The sequence below is a fragment of the Callorhinus ursinus genome, unplaced genomic scaffold, assembly GCF_003265705.2.
Source record: "Callorhinus ursinus isolate GAN/ISIS: 27379988/994484 unplaced genomic scaffold, GSC_fseal_2.0 scaffold57, whole genome shotgun sequence".
Taxonomy (NCBI): Eukaryota; Metazoa; Chordata; class Mammalia; order Carnivora; family Otariidae; genus Callorhinus; species Callorhinus ursinus.
The window spans coordinates 6,819,744-6,837,437 of record NW_027397119.1 but is presented as its reverse complement, the minus strand read 5'-3'; the positions used below and the strand labels follow the sequence as shown (position 1 = coordinate 6,837,437).

At 52.2% G+C, this 17,694-nt stretch overlaps 1 protein-coding gene across 7 annotated transcripts in view; it reads right to left on the bottom strand.

Moving 5' to 3' along the window:
* The window catches only part of ATP2B4 (ATPase plasma membrane Ca2+ transporting 4), a 94,181-nt gene extending 83,357 nt beyond the window's left edge, over nucleotides 1-10,824 (bottom strand). For 3 of the 7 annotated variants that reach the window (XM_025855287.2, XM_073884577.1, XM_073884578.1), the window contains exon 1: nucleotides 10,413-10,824. The gene's annotated coding sequence lies outside the window, so the exon portion shown is untranslated. Of the gene's footprint in view, nucleotides 1-7,596; nucleotides 7,822-9,173; nucleotides 9,315-10,412 lie in introns of those variants that run through there. The other 4 variants (XM_025855284.2, XM_073884576.1, XM_073884574.1 and 1 more) reach the window with 3 other exon arrangements.
* Nucleotides 10,825-17,694: the final 6,870 nt, after the last annotated feature.

Genomic DNA, 17,694 nt, shown 5'->3' with positions numbered 1-17,694 from the left:
TAAGGATTACAGGAGAAACGGGAGGGTTTCTCTGGGAAGTTTGTTTTCATTCCAAGGTTTCATTCAGATCCTTTCTGGGCATCCCAGCAATGGAACAGCTCTGCCAGATTTGGCTCAGAGGCTCCAGGATGCAGGCACGGGATTGCAAAATCAGACAACACGGGGGCGGGGGGGGGCAGCTTAAGGACTGGATATATCACACTAGATGGATGCCCAGCTTCCGCATCGTGCCCTGGCCCAGGAGAGGGCTTCCTCTGGTAAAGGACAAGGGCACAGCCTTCACCATCTGGCCAGAGGTTCACTGGTAACACAGGGCTGCCCTGCAATGGTCTCTAAGGCCCCTCTCAGCTCAATTACATATGGAACCTAGGCCTTCTGTTTCTGAGGCCGGGGGTTATCTTTCCCTGCTCTCCACGGACACAAATTCAAGTTCTCTGGAACACTGTGCCATTCAGGGCTTGCTGTGGGCCCCCAGGCTCAGGACACTTGTCCTTGAGCCAAAAGGGGGTGATTCTTAGCCACCCTGCGTCCTGGACATGACTTCTCCCGAAATCCTAATGTAGTGCCGGGCATACAGTTTGTGCTCACTTCATGTTTGTTAAATGAATAAACAAACGAGCGAATGAATGACAGACTGGCTCTGGCAATCACATCAGCCTGTTCTGTCCGTCACATTACAGCGGCCCCAACCTGCTGACTCTTAGCCCCCAAATCAGAGCTCTGCAGCCAACCCAGCAGGTAGAGGAAGAAGTAGTGATCAGAGGGCTTCCCCTGCACACTTCCTCTGACCTTTCAGAGGTGCACACCCTGTGGAAAGGGCAGGGCCAGGGAGGCCCAGGCAGGGGGAAGGTTCTGCCCACCCCTCTCCAGGACTCCAGCTCCCCCTCTCAATCACCTTGCTTCTCCCAACTCCAGGCCCACTATCTGGGCGGAGCCGAGGAAAGTTCCAAGAGAGGAAACCCAGCTCCATTAGGAGCTCCCCAGTGATGAGGGTGGGGCCAGCAGGACTTCTCCTGTGCATTTTCTTCAGTGCTAATGACCTTGATTGTTAAGAAAAGCAGCAACAATAACAATCATGGCACAGCACTTTTCTGGTTTCTGGCATTTTCCAAAGTGCTCCTAACACATGACCTCACCATGCTACTACACATCATCCTCGGAGGGATCGGGGTGGTTCTCCCTGTGTCTCAGGTAGAGAGATTGGGTAGTGAGGAAGCTGGGCATTGGTCTGGGTCACATGGGTGGAACTGACGGGGTCAGGGGCCCAGCCACAGACTTGGAGTGGGGAGAAGTGGGCTCTAGTTCTGGCTTGGCCTCAAACTATCAAACTCGCCTGATGTCCTTGGGTGAGTAAGTCTCCAGGTTTCAGTTTTCTCCCTTGCCAAAGAGGGAATTGCACCATTTTCCCAACTCTGTCCATCTCAAATGCTCTGGCTCATAACATGAACAATCCCCCCACCCTCCAGCCAAAGCCTGGTAACTAACCTCCCCTGCACCAAGGTCAGGAAGCCCCTGGAAATGTGGACGCCAGCTGTGTCTGTCCTAGCATGCTAACAGATGTCATCTGAGTGTGTCCCACAAAGAAGGTTGTGGTACAGACGGCAGGGAGTAAACATCAAAAAAATCATCCTAATGGTCCACAAGCACCACGAGAGCACGCCGGCAGTGGGCGGCTGCTGAGGCCAGATGCCATCCTGCCCGTGACCCGGGTGCTGGCTCAGACAAAGGCTGGAGTCATTGGGGGGGGGGCGTGGGCAGGGAGGAGGGGCAACAGGCAGCCTCCTTCACCTGCCAGAGCATCTGGCTCTCCAGGATGCTTGGTGTCCTCTGCCCTCTGCCGGATGCCGCAGCCCGGCTCTTCCTCCCAACCCACCTCCCCTCCCCCAACCTCTCCTCCATCAGATCTATCCTCTCTCCTCCATCAGATCTATCCTCTCTCCTCATTCAGACTCTGTTTGGCAACACCTCCTCCAAGAATAATTCCAGGTGAGCCCTGTGAAATTCGGGTCTCCACATTCTCACTAGTACCCTTCAGACCCGAGCATCACCAGGTCATGTGTCCCTGTGCCAGATGAGGCTTCAAGTGTGTGATCTTGCTCTTGTCTGCCACCAGACTGGGGGGGAGGGTAGTGAAGAATAGCGTGGATGTTCCCAATTCCCTCCTTTCTGACTTTCGTCCAGCCTCAGCTCCCAAGATACGAGGCAGGGCATTCAGGACAGAGGAACAGTGCACTGTGGATGGACAGCACTCTCCTCTCTCCCCACGGGCAGCTGACCTGGCCAGTTACCAGAAAGGCTAATGTTGGAATCTCAGCCAGAGTCTGGACAAGGGTTTGGCCGATGTGTCTACCTCCAAGGCCAAAAGTCTGGATTGAGAGGGAGGGCAGGCTGGCCCAGCAGCTGGCCAAATTTCTCCAAACCCAACACACGGTTCGGATGAAAGCCTCATCTCTCTCTCCCATAGCACAGAGTGCAGTCACTGATTTCCAGTACCTGCTAATATTAGCACGAAGCTGAACCATATGAAATTGCCTTTTTTGCATCTCGGAAATTTCATATGGTTCATGGGTTCGTCTAATAACTCTGGGGATATCATGTTCCCTAGGAGAGAGTAAATCCCCTGAAGGCTTGGACCTCTGTATCTCTAGCCAATCTTTCTTAGTTTCCGGCTTAGGACATAGCAGAAGAACATGGAAGATATTGAGTAGGGACTTCTTAAGTGAACATCCAGGCAGGTGAGGTGGGGGTATCTCAGGACCTGTCCCACTCCCAAACTTCAAGAGTAGCTATCCACAGGACAGATTCCTTTAGGACTCCTCACCTCTGGGCATCCTCGACAGAAGGATGGAACTTGGTTTCAGGCCGCCGTGCTACATTGTGCTAGGATCTAAGATAAAAAGAGTTTGGTTTGGGCATTGAGAATCTTACCCCTTTGTAGAAAAGGAGCCTTGACTCAGAAATGCCTTTGTCCAAGCCTGGTTTCATTTTACAGTGGGGGAGACAAAGGCCCAGAGACAGCACTGCCTTAGTGGAGGTCACACAGCAGGGAAGGGGCCAGATGACTAGTTTTCTGACTCCCAGTCCCATGCTCTTCTGGCAGGCCTGGCAGCACCCAAGAACAAACTCTGCCCTGTCTGCCCCCTTTCAACTTCCTGGCTCGTGCTCTTACAGGCTCCCTAGCAAGACAGAAGGGGAATTGACTAAAGGATCAATAGCCCTCTCCTGCATGAAAAGAGCCCTGAGTCATGCCAGGGTTTCCAGGGAGGGGAGAGAAAGGGAGAGGGAGGGAGAGAGAGAGAGAGAGAGAGAGGGAGAGAGAGAGAGAAGGAGAATGGCAGTCCTGGAAACCTGATCTCTCTCCAGAGCTGGGACCCGGCTGGAAGGGTGGGGGTGGCTAGCACGGTGATGATGTGGGCCACTGACAGTGCAGCCGGTACACAGTCCCTGCCGGGGGGGTGGGGGGGGTGGGGGGGGCCCAGAAGGCCTTGCTTAGCCCAAGCATGAAGGCTTAGGACAGGCACAGCCAGGTTCTCCCAGAATCACTGAATTATGTAATTGAGAAGGGATACGAAAGGCTGGGGAGAAACAGCCTTGGGGCTGTCGGTGGATTCTTTCTCTCACAGCCTGGGACCCCCTCCCCCAAAAGTAGGTGGATGGTTCTAGATGCCTGCGGTTCCTAGGCTTCCTTAGCTGGCCCACAGCATGGCGGGGGGAGGGGGTGGAATGCCGGCTCTCACCTGTTGCCCCTGGCCCACCTGGCCCACCCACTGTGCCCCAGCTGCTCCCACCTGGAGGTTTGGAAAACTTGGTGCTGACAGCAGTGAGGGAGAGAATGAAGACCCCCAGGGGAAACCATCCTATCAAGAAGCTCCCTCCCTGTGTTGTGTGGGGCTGGGGAAACCGAGAAAGGATGCTCCTGTGGGTCAGGAGTCTGGGAGATGAGAGGAGTCCAGGAACCTAGGGGTCCTTCCTGGTATTGACTTCTCTCCCCAGCTTAGTATCAGAAAAACTCCAAAACTGAAACACTGAAAAAAATAGTACAATAAACAACTCCAGACCCCTCACTGAGAATACCGATTGTTAACATTTTGTATGCAAAGTACTTACCCCACACACATACTATTTTTGCTAAACCATTTGACAATCACCTGCAACCACTTGGCCCCTAAATACTTCTGCATACTCTCTAAGGATAAGCATATTCTCCCACAAAACCATTATCATGACCATTATGACACCTTCAACAATTAATAATTACATATCATCTCATATCTGTATTAAAATTTGTCCAATTGTCCTGGGATGCCTCTTACGGTCTTTTTTTTGACCCAAGATCCATTTAAGGTTTATTCATGGCCTTTGGCGATAATGTTTCTTTAGCTTCTTTACACCTAGCCTGGCTTCTGCCTCCTTGCCCTTCTCCCTTAGCACACAATTTCAATGTTTCTCCTAATGACATTCACTTTTTTCAAGCCTCAGTCAGCTGTCATGCGGAATGGCTCACACTCTAGATTCGTTTCTTGTCTCCTCATGGTTAGATTCCAGATAAACATTTTTGACAAGAATATAGGTGACATGGTTGCACATCCAGCGCATCAGGAGGAACTCAGGCTTGGGTGGTCCCACTATGGCTGATGTTTGGTCACTTGGTTAGGGTGGTCAGTGCTGAATCTCCCCGTTGTAAAGACAGGTTTTTCATTTTGCAAGGAGTAAGTAATCCATGAGGTGATAGGCGTTGAGATCAGCCTTTCACCCAGTGGTTTTAGCGTTCGTTAGTAAGCCTGGCGTGAACCAGCTATTACCTGAGGGGCCGCACACTGGTAAATGTCAAGTTCTCTCGGTGCCTCCACCTGTCATCAGCTGGCATCTCTGTGCTAAGAGTTTTTCCTCCCTGTTCCACTTTAACTGTCAGAATGGAGTCGTGGCATCTTTTATTCAGTGTCTCACAATCTATTACTGTTATTCTTTTCATTGCTCAGCGTGTCCTGAAATTGTGCTGTGGGAGCTTCCTGAAGCCAACTCCTGTGTCCTTTGGCCATGAGCACGGTCTAGCTTTCTGACATCACATGATTCATGTGTACTTCCCCAGTCCCACACTTAGAACCCGCCATTTCTCCAGGGAGCACTGCTTTGGTGGTCCTTAGAAAGAAACATCTGGGCATGAGACGTGTACACCACTACCGGGTAGCTTTGCTTCTAGACCCTTCCAGGGAATAGACCTAGGAGATAAAGGATCACAGGGTTCTGCCTCACCTTCCCTGGTTCTGTATTTTTGTCTCTCTTCTTCCATAGTGAAACCCTGATTTCCAGAGCTACCAATATCATTACTCATTGGATCTAGCCTACAATAAACAAAAAACTGTTTCCAATTTCTGACACCAACAACCATGACTAGTAACACAATGATAAAGTTCAAGATTTTTTTTGTAGTTCTTTTTATCCCGAGAACATACATTCCACTAAGAGTCAAGGCATTAAACTAAAAAAATTAATTGAATTAATTATTTTCTTTGAAGAGTAATCAAACTGATATTCAGTTAGGTTCACTGTTTCTGTTGTGGTTGGCTTTGGGGTTTGCGGTTTTCTTTCTTTTGGATCTAATTTAAATCTAGTTTAAACCCAAAACCGTCTAAAAAAGTATAAACAGTAAAGTTTCATGCCCGTCTCTATCTCCTCTACCTTGTTCCCACCCACTCTATAGGTAACCATTTAAATTAATTTCTGGTTTATCCTTTGCGTGTGTGTGTGTGTGTTTGCAAAAAAACTCTTACTTCTCCTGCTTTCTCAGCTCAAAGGTGGCATACAATATGCACTCTTTTGCATCTTGCATCTTCCATTTAACATATCCTAGAAATCACATCACATCAGTTCACAGGGCTCCTACTTTTTTTGGCTGCATAGTACTCCATGGTGTGGATGTACTGTTGTTCATTCAGCCAGTCTGTTAAAGATGAGCATTGGGTAGTTTCCAGTGATTTCCTTTCCTGTTACAAATATGCGTTAAAGAATCACCTTGTGCATATGTCTTCTTGTATCTGTGAATGTGCATCTTCTGGATAAATTCCTAGAAGTAGGACTGCTGGGTAAATGCATATGCTGTTTTGTTATATTGCTAGCTTGCCCTCTGGAGGAGTTGTACTGGTTTGCACTTTTAGCACCGATTTTGCAACCTAGGTGGATCCTGCTAGAGGTGTTCTGAGCTGAGAGCTTCCCCGAGCCTATATCTGAGAGTCCTTGACCTCCCCACCAGTAAACACACTACCTCACACTCCCCGTGCCCTAGTGATCGGGCAGGAAGGCAAGAGCAAAGGGGTCTCACTGATTCCACTCTAGTTCATCATTCTGAATTGTCCCAGAGCTTTCTGTACTTCACTTGGGAAATCAGAGCACAGAGAAGTGATGGGGCTGAAAACTTCAGCCAGAGAGGAATTAGTGTGGCGAAGGCAGTAGAGAGGAGGGATCCTTGCCCCTTGATGCCTCGATTCTCACCTCCCTTTTCTCTCCTTTGGCCTTTCCACTATCCCACCCTCCACCCGCTCCCCAACACAAATTGGCTCCAAAGGCTCCTCTGCTGACCCGGAGCCCTTGGCTCTGGTCCTAACTGGATCCTGCCTGGTTTCCCTCCTCAGACCACATTCCTGTGGGCTGAACACAGAGGGCTGGCTTAAGGTGGAGGCAGAATTCAAAAGTCCCTGTCATTTCTCTTTTAACATGTGCAAAGGAAGTAAGTCAGTGGAGCAAGGCTGGCTCATACATGGGAAAGAGGAAAGAGGAGACAAAGAGAGATGTTGGGAGAGGAAGCACAAAACATTCCGCACAAGCCTTGGCGACTCCAGCCCCAGGAGCTGCTTTCTTTCTATGACCCGCTCTACAAAAAGGGGAAAGGGGAAATGAGCAGGGGAAAGGATGTCATCCCAGTTTGACCAAATACCAATTGGGGATGATGGGAATCAACAGGGACCTGGGCTGGGAAGGGAGCTCTGTCTGAGGGATAGGCTTGGGGGGGGGGGGGGAAGACATCAAAGGGCTGGAAGAATTCCTCCAGGGAAAACAGTGAGGCCCCAGGGTAGGGCATTCCTTTTCAAGGTCAAACCAAACACCTGGGTCAACCTAAGCCAAACATGATTCTTACGGTCCTGGGGAGCCAGAACGACCACCTTCCTTTCCTCCCTCCAAAGGTTCATAGATCTGGAAGGCCCTAAATGGGCAGGGCTTATCCATATCTTTGGGTGCTTGGTCCCAGACCAAGAACACAGGCAAAAAAGAGTAAAGGGCCCATGAGGATTACTGAGCGCAGCTAAATTCTTGAAATAGAGGCAGTTTCCTGTAGAATGCTGAGTAGCTGACAGGTGGCAGCTGAGTCAGGGCTGGGCCTAGTAGCCCCAGGGCCCCTCTTCCTCTGAAGACCCTCCAGCCAACACCGGGGAAGAGTGAACCTCCCTAATATCTTTGCTCAGGGACCGCCAACCCTCCACACCGCCTTACTTCTTCCAGCACTCACCCCTTGGGCAAACTAACTGCTCCCCTTCTGCCCGTAACCGGGCATTCCCATTTTGACTTTGTTCTGACACCAAACACCAAAGAAATCGGACAAACCTGACTCAGCCACTCCCTCCCACCATCACAGTGGGTGCAGGCTTTCCATTGTGCGGAGGGGAACTGAAGCCCACATCAGCCCGGAGGAGGGTGATTCTCAGGCTCTCCCAGAATGTCCCTTCCTTCTTTCAGCAAACGTTGACCAAGCACCTTATGACCTGTCAGGTACTGTGTTAGGCGCCGAGAGTCCCGGGGCTAAGACTGCGCCTCCTCCTTCGATCCAGCCTCGAATCCAGACTTGCCCTTGAATCCAGCCAGGGACACGGAGGTGGCACCGGCCCGGGGAGGGGCCGGGGAGGGGCCGGGGAGGGGGCCGGAGGCTCAGCGCAGGCCGGGAGGCGGCAAACCTGGGCTTGGCCGCTCGAGCGCCTCCCGCGCGGAGTACTCGCGGGAAGGCAGAGCCAGGGGGCGGAGCCGAGCTGCGGGAGAGGCCGCGACGGGGCGGGGCGCCGGCCGCACAGAGCCCGGAGGCCGCGGGTTTGCAGCAGCCCCGGCGGGAACCGAGAGGAGGTGCCCCCGCCGGCCCCGCCCCGCGACTCCAGGCCTCGGCGGGGTGGGGGGGATAGGGGAGCCGGCGCCTCGGCGCGCGCTAGATAGGGACCTACTTCTCGGGGAGAAGCCCTCCCCGAACCCACCAGAACCTACCCCTAGTCAGAGCACCGAAAATAGGAAGGCCAACCGCTGGGATGGTGGGATTATGGGCCCCCACGGTGGCAGGGCGCGCGGGGGGAGGGGTGATTTCGGGGTTGTACCTCAGCAAGATGGTGGCAGGGAGGATGGGGCTCCCCAGCAGGAGCAAAGAAATGGATTCCCCTCCCCCTTTCCTACAGAACAAGGGCATGGATCCTGTCTTGGGTCCCCTGCCCACTGGGGAAGGCCTCGTTCCATTCTCCATCAGAAGACAAGGAGGGAGAAGCTGCCTGGCCTTGGGGTGCAGTCAGATCAATCATCCAAAGCCTCAAAATGAAAATTGGTTCCCGTTGCTTCCTGGGCCCCCATTTAAGCTCTCCTCCAAAAGCCCTTTGCTTCCTTCTTTCCAGTTGCTAAGCTCCCACCTTTACCACCCCTCCAACCAAACCAGCTGGGGCAGAAGGCAGGTGCTTCCTCCCCCCTCCCCCGACTGACCCCGCTGATCGGTCAGCTTCAGGCCCAGGACCCACCTCCCAGAGCCCGCTCCCCATGCCAGCACCCCTAGGCTACAGGGACCCAGGCTCACTGAGCCATCGGAGCCACCACCTCTTCCTGCCCCACTCCTCCTCCACCTTCCCCCAGCCAGCCCGTCCTGACCACCTAGGGCCCCCCTCCACGACCTGTCCCGGCCTAGGATGACCCTGGTCTCTTCCCTTCCTTCCGCGGAAAGAGGGCCGGCGCTGAAGGGGCTGGAGGGGGCCTCGGAATAGGAAGGGCAAGAAGGGGCAGCTCTGGGGAGGAGCTCCAGGAGGGAGGGGAGGATCTGCAGCCTCCCAGCCAGACACCCCACCCAGAGGAGGAGATGGCGCTGTAGCCCGGGATTCACTTCCCCTCCCCCGCCGCGTCAGTTGCGTGCCCGCGATTTCTCCATCTGACATCCCCCCTACCAGGCCAGCCGGCGCCGACACCGCGTCTGCAAGTTGTTGTAAGTCCGGCAGGAATGCCCGGGGGAGGTGCCTCTGGCCAGCAGAGTGCCCACTCGCTCCCAGGATGCGCAAGCCACTCCCGCGTCGCCCCCCCCCCCACGCAGCTGGAGAAGAGCGGTGGGTCCTTCGGAGACACGGGGGAGCGCCTGAGGCGGGCCTCGCCTTGGGGAGGGTGCCAGCCGGCCTCCTCCACCCCAAGAGCCAGCCAAGTATGTGAGGGAGCGAACGTGTGCAGGAGAGCGGGAGGGACCATCATTTCCAGCTCTTCTGCAAGACGGCGCAGTGGCCCAGGACGCTCGGGGGACCCTCCCCAGGATGCCCGTGACCAACCCCCAACCGCTCAACGCTCACCAGCCCCACAGGCACCAGCCTCGGAACTGCAAACTTTCTAACTTCACCCCCTGCTCTTTCCTCCCCTTTGGGACCAGAGATGTGTGGGGCGGTGCCCTCAGAGACACTCATACAGTTGGTTCTTGACGCTCGGCGCACACTGAACAACAGTGGGGCGAGGGAACTCCCAGCTTTTTCCACAGCTAATTATAGACGTGAAAGTCTGAGGATGTTTTTCAAGCGGCAGAGAAACTGCTGAGGTTTCTCTACAAAGCTAAAGAAATTTAATTTGTGCACTCCCCTTCCCCAGCCCCCAACTTCTCCGACGTCCGCCCCCCCCCCAGTGAGCCCCTCATTGCAGCCCCTCCCTCCTGTTGAAAATTTCTTACTCCGTCCTTTTTTTTTTTTTTTTTTTCCATCTCTCTTTGGGGCTTTGGAGAAAGGGAACAGACGCGGAAAATATTTTTGCAACAGTTTTCCATTCTGCGTCTCATTCCCAAGCCAAGGGGGAGGGGGGAGGGCAGGAACGGATGGGGGGAAATAAATGCTTTTTCCAAAAGCTCAGTTTGGGTGTGAAAAAGACGGTGCCTCCATTTCCCTACCCCCGCGGCCCAGGAATGACAAAAACTAGGAAAAGAGAAAGAAATCACTTGTTTGATTATTCGGTCCCTCAGAAAGGAATCTAGGAAATACGGTGTTTGACAAATCTGTGCGCACACACACAGAGACGCTCACAGACACACACACTCCAAACCCAGTCGCAAGAAACATGCTAGGCAGAGGAAATTCGGGGAGTTTTAGAAGCCATTGAGAGCAAAGAAAGAAACAAAGTTTGCAAATCGCGAGTCAATTCATTCTCTGCAAGCCTACCTCTCTTTCTAGCAAAGATCCAGGCTTCTCCAAGCGGGACTCTCCCTCCGGGTTTCCATGGACGGGGTAGGGTGGGGGTGACCACCCACCGGTCTCCCCAGTGTGGCAACCACGCTAGAGATGCTGCCTCTGCCCTCTCGCCTTTCCAGCTACGGCCAGGGAGTGGGCTGGGTCTCCTCCCCCGGCCCTCCCAAAGGGAAGGACCTCTCAGGTTCCTGGAAGAAAATGGGTTCAGGGGAGCTGGACGGGTGTCTCTGGCCTTGCTCTCCTCGGAGGGATGGTTCCCCAAGAAGTTCGTGCTCCCCCCCCCTCAACCCCCAGCTTTGGACGGTCTCAACAGCAGAGGTTTCTTAAGAAAATGCTTGTCATGGCAACAGCTCCAGCCAACTCGGGCCAGACTCTTGCTCACCAGCTCTCCGGGAGCAGTGAGGGAGGAGAAGGGGGAGGAGCGAGAGCTGGAGCGGAGGTGGGGCTTGGCTGGAGGCCAGACCATTACTCTACTGTTAAGGTGGCCCGATTTCGAGCTGCCGCTGCTTCCTGGTTCGTCTTAAGGGGGAATGGAGAAATGGAGGGGAGGAATCCTCTCTTCTCTCTGGTTTCCTCCCCGCCCTTGCTGTCACGTGTGGGAAGGAAAGTAGGGTGGGGGGTGGAGGTGGGGAGTGGATGTGGGTGGCGGTATTCAACCGTTGCTGGGTGGAGGGAAAAAAGGAAGCTTCTGCTGGCTGTTGGCTTCCTGCAGCTCCTAAGGGCCTCTCAACCTCTTACTCACTTAGACCCAGGACCCAGAAACCCAAGGTGTCTGTGGCACCTTGCGCCACCGGCCCCACCCTCCTGCCCCTGTCTGAATAGGGGGCCTCCTGGAGGAGAAGGAATCGCTTTGGATGCACACAAGTACACAGCTTTGCTTACAGACAAATCTTAGCACACACCTCCTCACCCAGACTTGACACACACAATCCTAGGTCGTATTTTGCCCCCTCTTACCTCCGTACCTACCAGGGGCCCATCCACGGTGTATGATAATAGCTGCTTTCTTCTGAGCCCTACTATGTGTGGGCTAAAGCAGAAAAGCTTTGGTTGTATATATGGTCTCATTTCCAATGCTCATGGCAGTCTTGGCAGGTACTTATTATTATCCTCATTTCAGAGTTGAAATTGAGGATCAGTGGCTGGCCCGAGGTTATACATCTGGCTAATGACAGAGCCTGGATGCAAAGCCAATCAGACTGACTCCAAAGTCCAAGGATTTTCCTGTGCTTGTGTCCTACTCCGACACACATTTCTTTTCATTTGCCCTCACTCAGGCATCTGTGAGCACTTATACACAGCCTATAAATTGTTAATCACACCTCCACAGCCACACCCCCACCAGCATTGTGCAAGAGTACCACCCATAGCTTTTGCCTGGATTTTGATTGTGGCTTTCAAGTACAAACATGCACCATCGACTGATTCACACAACAAATCTACATTGACTGATGTATTCCCACACCTACCTCAGCACACCACTCATTCGTATTCATATGCTTCTGGAAGGCATGTTAACCTACACAGGTTAAGGTTGTCAACTGTGCAGTGAAGAAGGTGACCTACCAGAACTTCAGGGTTTGGGAAGAGGCTTCTTAGATCCTTCCAGCCTAACCCAGCCCTTCACACCATGCCTGTCCTGCTTTGCATACTGTCCTCCCTGCCCCAGGACGGAGAACCATAGGCACATGGAGAAACAGACTTGTGAATTGGGCTTCTAGAGTCTACTTTCCTTCTGCCCCTTAGCATCCTCTCCAATTGCCTAACATTTGGGTCCTTTTCTCCTCTCTTTGTCTTCCTATCCCACTGTTTCTTAGGAAATCATCTGCATCCTATTTCTAACCTCGGGGAAAGTTAAACAGATAAAAGGAAGGAAACTTTTTTAGATTAGTTACACTGGGCTCAGAACTTAGAGCTCCCCCAAGGTGGTGCTGGGGACTGCCTGCCGCCACCTATCTTGGGAGCCAGGTCCAAAAGAAGCCTCTGCCTGTCCTGTGCCTCTTCTCTCCTGCCCAGCTGGTAGAAGGTTGCAGGGGTGTTGGGGGGGTTTTAGGGTCACCTTCTACAGAAGCCATCCATGGGCTTCTTTTCCAAGTTTCACCCTCCTTGGCGCTTAGAGGACACCAAGGGTGAGATTTGTTCTCATTCACTCCCCGCCCCCCTCCCAACTTCTTTGGTGCCTCCCACCCCACTCCACAGGGCATTTCCTTGGAAGACCTGCTGGCAAGGATAAGGTCCATACCTTGTTAGAGTTTGGAAAGTCCTGCGAAAATGTCAGCTTCAGGAGCCGAGATGGGTTGTTGGGGAAGACATGGGAATGGAAGGAAAGGAATCCGCAGAACAGAGCTTCAGATTTAATGGCTTGTCAGGCTCCCTGCTGGATTGCAATAACTTGACATTTTGGAGCCCAATGAGTGTCAGTTGCATCTTTATCATGAGAAAGCCGGGCTCCAGAATGGTGCTTTAAATGTATTAAAGTATATTTTAAGCTTGTGTCTGCAGTGGCTGTGCGTGGAAGCATTGCCCAACTGTTCAGTAAACTTGTCTTGGAGGAGTAACAATTTAGGCCAGATGTGTGGTCCCATTAAAGGAGAAGTCTACTTTGGCTGCCTGGCATGTGGGGGCTGAGACATGATGCCAGTTCCTAGCTGGTGAGTATGTGAAAGGCAAGATCCTCTCTTCAAACTCCCTGGGTTCCGGGGAGACCTGTTCTGTGGGCGAGGTGCTGCCCAGGAGGCTCTGATGTGTGTCCCACCTCTGGCCGGCTGGGATTCCTGGGCAGGCCAGGAATATGGCTTCCATGGCAGCCATCAGGTAGGTCCTCCCTTCTCTCAGAGCCCAGGGCTCCCTCTGCCCGGGCAGGGGTGGTGGGATGAGAGAAGAGGAACCCTCCACCCCATTCCAGCCCTCAGCCCTGTGGAGGCAGGAGGGAAGGATGTGAAACATGGGTCAAGGTGACTTTAGGGGCCTTTAGCCGCAGACTTATCTCTACACCTGAGCCAGCCACCGAAACCTGTGTTTTCTGCAAACCCAGAAACCTCGGTGCCTTGTTTCTTCCAGCAGCAGGCTTGAGGTCTTGGGTGTGGGGAGGACCCGCATACGTGTTCAACAGAATATGCTCCTCTGGCCTCTTGGGAGCTCCCTCTTGAGTTCCCCAGATCCCACTTGCTGATTCTCCTCAACGCCTTTGAATGCGAACTGCATCTCTCCCTCCTGGGGGTATCTGCTGTTTTGCCTCCAGAACAGCCACCATTCTCCCCACACCCACACCCGCTTCTTTAAGACAGTCTTTCTCCTCACTGTTAACATGGGAGCTGTCAGGTTATTAGAGGTCCCACCCCTACTTGGCCCAAACTGAGCCAATTACATCCTTTCCTGGAATTTTTGAACTTAGGACCACAGAAAGAACAAGGGTTGCTTACCTCCAGCAGTGGACACTGTGAGGAGTGAGGATCTGGAATTATCAGCAGCCATGTTACCTGCGCACGGAAGGACGCTGACGGCGGGAAAGGGGAAAGCTTTCGTGGGGAGGGAGGCTGAGAGGGGAGGTGAAGAGTGAGTCCCTGGCAACATTTGAGTCAGCTGTACCTCATAGCCTACTGTGCCCTTGCTGTTCCTACAAATGAGTTGGTTACATGACTCACTGTGCATGTATAAGCCACACTGAATTGGGTTTTTTGGTCCCTTGTACGAGGTAATATAGAAAGTAATATAGAAACCCTTCGAGCTGCTACCTCCCATTTAGGTACACTCATTTCAGTGAATTTTATTCATTCATTTTATTCATTACTGGATACCTACTATTCAATTCAGGACGCACTTCTTGACTGTCTACTGCTTCGACATCCACTGGGCCCAGACAAGATGTACAGAGATAATAAAGCTTATGGTTTAGTGGAGGAAAAAGATAAATTCATAGCACAAGTAACCATAATAGAAGGTGTTATAATTATTCTTTGAAACATATTTACTGAGTGCTTACTATATGCTACGTAATGCATGTTAAAGAGTGAAGTATGAAAATACAGTAGTCCTCCCCCTTTTTTTTTTTTTGAAGGTTTTATGTATTTGACACAGAGAAAGAGAGAGAACGCAAGCAGGGGGAGCGGCAGGCAGAGGGGGAGGGAGAAGCAGACTCCCCGCTGAGCAGTTAGGCTGACCTGGGGCTCAGTCCCAGGACCCTGGGATGGTGACCTGAGCTGAAGGCAGACGCCTAACCAACTGAGCCACCCAGGTGCCCCACAGTAGTCCGTCCCCCCCCCCCCCTCGCCCCACTTATCCCTCAGGGAATACATTCTAAGACCCCCAGTGGATACCTGAAACCTTGGATAGTACTGAACCCTATATATGTTATGTTTTTTCCTATGGGCACCTTCCTACCTACGTACCTATGATAAGTTTAATTTGTAAATTAGGCACAGTAAGAGATTAGCAGCAATAACTACCATATTTCCATGGATACTCCAGGGAACGGCTACTTCCGACAGGAATGTTAGAAGGCTCTAGAAAGGAGATGGTATTTGGAGGTACCTGAAAAACCTGGAAGAGCAAGCTTTAATCTGTTTTGGAGGGGTGAGTGGGGTGGAGCCGTGAGGGTAATGGCATGAGCAAAGGTACAGAGGTAAGAAGGATGGAGTGAAGCCTGGGGGGCTGGACTACCGAGGGCACTGAGTGACCCCCCCAGGTCTGTTTGAGCAAGCTCGCTGTGGCAGTGGTGTGGAAGGTAGATTGGAAAGCTAGGTGGCAGGCAGGGATGATCCGTGCCCAGTGCGATGCTCGGCAGTTTCATATAGTTGTATAAAACACAGTCTTTGTCTTCTCGAAGCCTCCCATCTAGTTGTGGAGACACATGAAATAGATAACAACAGGGGTGAGTCGGTTGAATGTCTGACTCTTGGTTTTGGCTTGGGTTGTGATCTTAGGTTCTTGGGATGGAGCCCTGTGACAAGCTAAGCAAGGAGCCTGCTTAGGTTTCGTGCTCCCTCTCCCTCTGCCCCTCCCCCTCGCACAGACGCACTCTCTCTCTCTCAAATAAAAAACAAAAATAAACCTAAAAAAAAAAAAGAGGTAACAAAACACCGTGGGATCATGTCTAAAAGGATCTAGATGAAAAATCCGAGGGCGCCCGGGTGGCTCAGTTGGTTAAGCGACTGCCTTCGGCTGGGGTCATGATCCTGGAGTCCCAGGATCGAATCCCACATCGGGCTCCCTGCTCAGCAGGGAGTCTGCTTCTCCCTCTGACCCTCCCCCCTCTCATGTGCTCTCCATCTCTATCTCATTCTCTCTCTCAAATAAATAAATAAAATCTTTAAAAAAAAAAAAAAAAGAAAAAAAAGAAAAAATCCGAAGACAGCTTAGTGAAGGGGAAGCTGAAGATGGGCTGGAGCTTTTGGGGGATGGCTTCTTCCAGTTGGTGGGGCTCCAGCTGGACTTTGAAATTCTTCCCAGTGTCTCTCTTCCCACTCCCGTGCCGAGGAGTCTGGTGATGGCTGAAGGCAAGCTGTTTATCCAAGCAACATCTGCCCCCATGCCTCTAGTCCTTGTCATACATAACCCCGGGCAAGGGGAGGAAACCGGATCCAGGAAGACAGAGCTGGGGAAACTGATAGAGCCACAGGTTGGCCCTAAAGGCTCGGGGACAAGCATGCCCCCATAGGGACTGGGGGTAAGAGGGATAGGCCGACATCGAGCCAGAAGTCCATAAAATTGGCCTGGGCCAAGATGACAGAGATAAAAGGAGGCTGCAACTAGGTAACAGCCAAGGTTCAGCCCCCAAGATGATAGATAATACAATCAAACCGCTCACTCTTGAGTCTGTGGCGAGGGTTGCTCCAGGAACCAGATGGGGAGCACTCTGCTCCTGGAAGACAATAGTGGCTTCAGTGGGGAGGGTCCAAGGGCGATAAGGACGGGCAGCTCTGGCTGTACGTGTGTGAGCGAGGAGCGAATCTCAGCCGCTGTCTCAGCGGCCAGCCGGGGCCATCCTTCCCCTGCAGGAACCTTGCTGGGTCCTCCACAGGAGGCCTGGCTTCCGGCTCGCCCCCTTGCTGAGTGTGGGTGCTCATCCCCACCGACAGGCAGCAATTTCATTTTTCCCACTTCCTGCAGTTCCTGTGGAGAGGACTGGATGGGACAGCCTTTACTGAGGTCCTTAGAAAGCATGGCGTCTGAATTGCATGGGTGCGGTGCAGAATTAAATCAGAGCACACTTTCTCTGCGGGCTTGGAGGAGTTGGTCTCAGAGGATCGCCAATCTCTGTCACCACAGAGGTCTTTGTGGCTCAGTTGTATTTGTTGGGGTTTTGGTGTTTTGGTGTGTTGACGGTTTCAGGCTCTGATGCTGGCCATCACCAGGGTTAGTGGGGGTGCCGGGAACTCCATTGTACCAGACGAGGTTGGGCAGAGCAGTGTTGGGGGGAAGGCACTGGCACTGGGCAGTGGGAGTATGTTCACAGAGGGAAAGCCTGTCAGACCATGTGCTCCTGGGAGGAAGGGACTGTCTCCCTCATTTCTGCATCCCCAGTGATTTAGCGCCTCTGGGATGTCTGGCGGGGGTGGGGGGGGGCATCCTGCGAAATGAAGGAATACAGAATCTCGTGTGGGAAAGCCAGAACCTGCGGAGGTGAGGGCCAGAAGTGGGGTGTTTTTGTTTGTTTGTTTGTTTGTTTTGGATCTGTGGCCTTTGAGGATATGCAGAATCAGTTTGATTTACCTGGGAGCCTATTTTGCTGTTCCAATTTTATTCTGGTTCAGTTGTTTTGGAGGCTGTAGTGGTTTGGTGTTAATTTCACTTTGAACTCATTAACTAGGTTTGTGCTTTTTTTTTTTTAACCCAAGTTTGATTGTGATTTGTTTTTCTAACAAAATATCTGTCTTTCATTTGTTTCAGTGTATAACAAATTAGTGCACAGCAACTTTAAAAATAGTTTTGGGTTAATGGCTATGCTCAGCAGAGCTGAGGGAGTGAGTGTGGAAAGAAGGAAACAAATGATGGCTTTTGAATTTAATTTTTAATCCTAATTAGAGTGTCAGCAATGCCTTAAGTGCTCATTAAGTTTCAAATGCAGATCAAAGAAAAGCCAACTGCTAGGATTCATCCTGGCCCCCATGCCAGACAGGAAGAGTTTCCGGTTGGCCCCATCTCCTAGGTCCTCCACTCCAGAGCCTCCACTGACTCGTCTGTGTTTGTAGAGAACTTCGCAGTTTACAAAGTGCCTTTTCTATGTGGAATATTTAATTTGACCCTTGCAATAATC